We start from the raw sequence: 4,872 nt of genomic DNA, 5'->3' as shown, positions 1-4,872 counted from the left end.
CATTTGTACAATTTTGAATCTCCACCCTATAAGGATGCTACCATTGCATTATGGGTGCTATCCCATGCTTGGTTTCAGAGAAGTCGTTTATGGAAGTAGCCAAATTGACCCCATTTTGACCCGCCCCTCAGGCCCCCGGGGGTCAGCCTCATCATTTGTACAATTTTCAGTTAGTAGCCTATAAGGATGCTACCAGTCAAATTTTGTTGAAATCCGACCAGCGGTTATGGAGAAGAAGTCGGTTGTTGACGGACGACGAACGCCGGATGCTGCGGTATTCCATAAATGTTAGGATTTTGTTGAAATCCGACCAGCGGTTTATGGAGAAGAAGTCGGTTGTTGACGGACGACGAACGCTGGATGCTGCGGTATCCCATAAAAATGATATTTCAAAGTAAACCTGTGATAATTATCGTTATAATGAAAGTTACTTAGTGTTGAAGGGTAGTTAGAGTTTAAAGGACATACTTTACTTTTAACAATAACTTACTTCGTTTTTGTGTACATGCTGTAATTAGTTCGAGTATAGCAGATGCTAATATTGTAGGTTCATTACAGATGTATTGATCATTTGGTCTTCATTAGTTTATTGGGCAGAGAAGAGGACAACACAGAGACTGAACAACAACCTTCGTCTTGAGAATATTAAAATAGACAATACATGGATATCATATAACATCATATGTTGTTTCGGTATGGGCATGGGAATTTGAGGGCAGTTGAGAGAAAGCGTGCACGGATAAATAGGAAAGGTAGAAAAGTGGTAAGAGCCTTAAGGGAGGGGGGGGGGGGGGGTGTTATACCTGCATGTTTCGTAGTGACGGTACTCATTTGTCTGATATTGGCAATGATTTATTTATAACTGATTTTCAATCAGCACTTGAAACATTCGTGATATAAAATGCAATAGTTTTTTAGCTGCTAAATTTAAAGGCCGTAGGGAATTTGTTGTTGCCAGATTGGAACAGGAGGCACTCTACATTCTGTTTGGCGGAATTCTGGCAAGTTGTCGGCAGCATGAGTCAATAAGCAAATTACCCTTTCATTTTTAAGTGGTACGGGTATCCAGAGTAGGTCTGCTTGGTTTCCCAAGGAATATAACTCAGGTGGAAAAGTGATAAGTTGAGGTAACTCTGCAAGAGATGGATGTTACATAGAAACAACATGGAGAATGCAAAGTATCTACGAAGAAAGTACCAGAATTACAGCTGTTTCTTAAGATTAGAGGTATAACCACAACCAATTTGAAGAAAACCTATTTGAGTTGAGCGTTCGCCCCTGTGAGGAAGGCTCTGGGTTCTGTCCCCTGGCCGAGACACACCAAAGTCTATAAAAATGGTAGTTTCTGCTCCTGCTTAGCGTTCAGCATACAGGGAGTGGGACGACTGGTTCGCCCGTTGTCAGTATAATGTGACCTGGTGGGGTGTGTTGCTTGGTGTCTTTGGCGGCATGCTTCAGTGATATAGCACTATAAAAAGGGCAACAGTTCCACTGTACAAGAAGACACAACATAAATATACCGCAGTCTCCCAGTACACTCACCTCGCACAACATACACGCACACACACCGCATACATGGGAGGCCGTCCTTACATGACCCATAGCTGTTAATAGGACGTTAATAAATCAAACAAACAAACAAACATTTGATAGATCTGTGCCAAGCTGTAAAAGTAGTCAACTTCCCCATAGACCTTGATTGTGTGACGTGTAACGGCGACAAATCGTGTACACATGCAACGTACGGGATACCAGATCCATTTGTTTAAGACAATTATACATAGGATTTATCCGATGTTCCCAACATCAGTTTTATATGATGTGTTCAATTATCTTCCCCTGTGAAATATTCCAGAACAATTCTAGAACTCTTCTAGAATTGTTCTGGAACAGGTGTTCTAGAATCGTGCTTCACAGGTTCTGGAACAGTTCCAGAACCAATCCAGAAATGTTAAATGAGACAAAATATTTTTTTGAACAGTTCTAGAACCATTCTGGAACTGATACTTCGAACTATTCTAGAACAGTTGTAGAACAGATGTTCCAGACTAGTTCTAGAACTATTCCATAAGATATTTTTCCTAATGGTTCCATATCTGTTCTAGAACAGGTGTTCTAGAATGGTGATAAACACGTTCTGAAACAGTTCTGAAGAATTCTACCTAAGTTCAAGACCAGTTTCAGAACAGGTATACACATATATGCAGCCGTCCTGAAAAATCGTTGGAAATTTCATCAAGGATATAGTTTGACGTGCACCTGCAACCTTACCTTTATGGAAGTGACTGTTCAAAATAAGTTATACTCATGCTTACATATAGACAGCCTTGCAATATATCTGGCAATCAGCTGGCCTGGTCAAATCCTAATAGTTACTAATCAAATACAAAGAAAAACAAATAATACAATTTGTATTGCGTATACAAATACAATATTTCTTCAAAGCACTGTAAAAGTCTGTCTACAGATTCATTTTAGCTCAATATAATATTAATTATTTAGTTTGACTTTTTGGCACTTCTGCGTTGCATTTTAAGAATATTATCGAATTTCTTATTGAATATGTTTATAGATAATTCTGGAAATTTGGTCAAGAAGACTCTTTCAAGCAATCTCAGTGTTTCAGTGCTGAAACATGGCTTTGGATTCTCTCCAGTGTTGGAGGTTTTCTTCCCAGTCCTTGTGCACGAGATCAATTCATCTTGCGTAAACACACTGGAAGCAAGTATCTTTAAGCTCAGTGTTTCACTATTGTTACCATTTAAATGGGCTACTTTGGCCATTAGTTGTTCAAAGTTCAACTTCTGATCATTCTTGATCCGTATTAGGAGAAGCAGCGTCACTGTGAGTTTCCTGCACGGCCTCAACTTTGCGTTTCAATGACTTAATACTGGTTTTTCAAATGTCTTACTTCACTCTCCAGATCCTGCACCTTCTGTTCAAGTTTCCGTTTACTGCAAAGAAGCAATACTGAGTTATAACACTTTATTTTCATGTTGCCCTCCATCCCCAAATTAACAGCCCTCAACAATCAATGATTTTCAATTGTGTTTTGATGGACAATTCACACATGTTTGAAATAAAGACGTGGAGTTCCTTGTTATTGTCTTTTTGTTATCATTTACTAATGCTATAATAGCCTACCCCAGTACATGTGGATCATTCATAATCATTGACACAGCTGCATTTATCTTAATTGAAAATCTAACACCACTAAATGAAAAGTCAGTTGAATAAAAACTTGTAATACAAGATACAAGTTCAGCGTAAAGTCCATTTACATACAGAAACTAATAAAATTTTAAATAAAACTATACAATTAATTGATAGTTTGAAACCATCATTAATTTCCAATCAAATGCACTGCCATAGGTGTAAGATAATTATTCTAATTAATGAACACAGCACTATATATGTATAATGAAATATATATAAGAATTGTCCTTGCGAAAGAAAACAAGAGGCCCCTCGATGGGCCTTAACGGTCATCTGACTATTAGTACAATACAACATAATCGTTTAAAGATTTTAGCCTATTTGACCACTGTGACCTTGATTGAAGGTCAAGGTAATTCATTTGAACAAACTTGGTAGTCCTTCATCCCAGCATGCTACATGCCCAATATCAGTACCCTGGGCCTTCTGGTTCTTAAGAAGAATTCATTTAAAGAATTTTAGCCTATTTGACCCCTGCTGTGACCTTGAATGAAGATCAAGGTCATTCATTTGGACAAACTTGGTAGCTGCCCTTCATCCCAGCATGCCACAGGCCTAATATCAGGTCTCTAGGCCTCATAGTTATTCACACAAAAATTGTTTAAATGTGATTTTAGCCTATTTGACCCCTGTGACCTTGAATGAAGGTCAAGGTCATTTATTTGAACTAACTTGGTAGCCCTTCATCCCAGCATCCTACAGGCCAAATATCAGTACCCTGGGCCTTCTGGTTCTTGAGAAGAAGTCGTTTAAAGATTTTAGCCTTTTTGACCCCCGTGACCTTGAAATGAAGGTTAAGGTCATTCATTTGAACAAACTTGGTAGCCCTTCATCCAAGCATGTCACAGTCCCAATATCAGTACCCTGGGCCCTTCTGGTTCTTGAGAAGAAGTCGTTTTAAAGATTTTAGCCTATTTGACCCTCGTGACTTGAATGAAGGTCAAGGTCATTTATTTGAACAAACTTGGTAGCCCTTCATCCCAGCATCCTACAGGGCAAATATCAGTACCCTGGGCCTCTGGTTCTTGAGAAGAAGTTGTTTAAAGATTTTAGCCTTTTTGACCTCGTGACCTTGAATGAAGGTCAAGGTCATTTATTTGAACAAAACTTGGTAGCCCTTAATCCCAGCATGCCACAGGCCTAATATCAGGTCTCTAGGCCTCTTAGTTATTCACAAGCAGTTGTTTAAAGGATTTTAGCCTATTTGACCCCTGTGACCTTGAATGAAGGTCAAGGTCATTTATTCGAACAAACTTGGTAGCCCTTCATCCCAGCATCCTCCAGGGCAAATATCAGTACCCTGGGCCTTCTGGTTCTTGAGAAGAAGTTGTTCAAAGATTTTAGCCTTTTTGACCCTCGTGACCTTGAATGAAGGTCTCACTCAAGGTCATTTATTTGAACAAACTTGGTAGCCCTTCATCCCAGCATCCTACAGGGCAAATATCAGTACCCTGGGCCTTCTGGTTCTTGAGAAGTTGTTTAAAGATTTTAGCCTATTTGACCCTCGTGACCTTGAATGAAGGTCAAGGTAATTCATTTGAACAAACTTGGTAGCCCTTCATCCCAGCATGCCACAGGGCCTAATATCAGGTCTCTAGGCCTCTTAGTTATTCACAAGAAGTTATTTAAAGGATTTTAGCCTATTTGACCAGTGTG

The sequence above is a fragment of the Argopecten irradians genome, unplaced genomic scaffold, assembly GCF_041381155.1.
Source record: "Argopecten irradians isolate NY unplaced genomic scaffold, Ai_NY scaffold_1268, whole genome shotgun sequence".
NCBI classification, from domain to species: Eukaryota; Metazoa; Mollusca; class Bivalvia; order Pectinida; family Pectinidae; genus Argopecten; species Argopecten irradians.
This window is presented reverse-complemented; position numbering follows the sequence as displayed.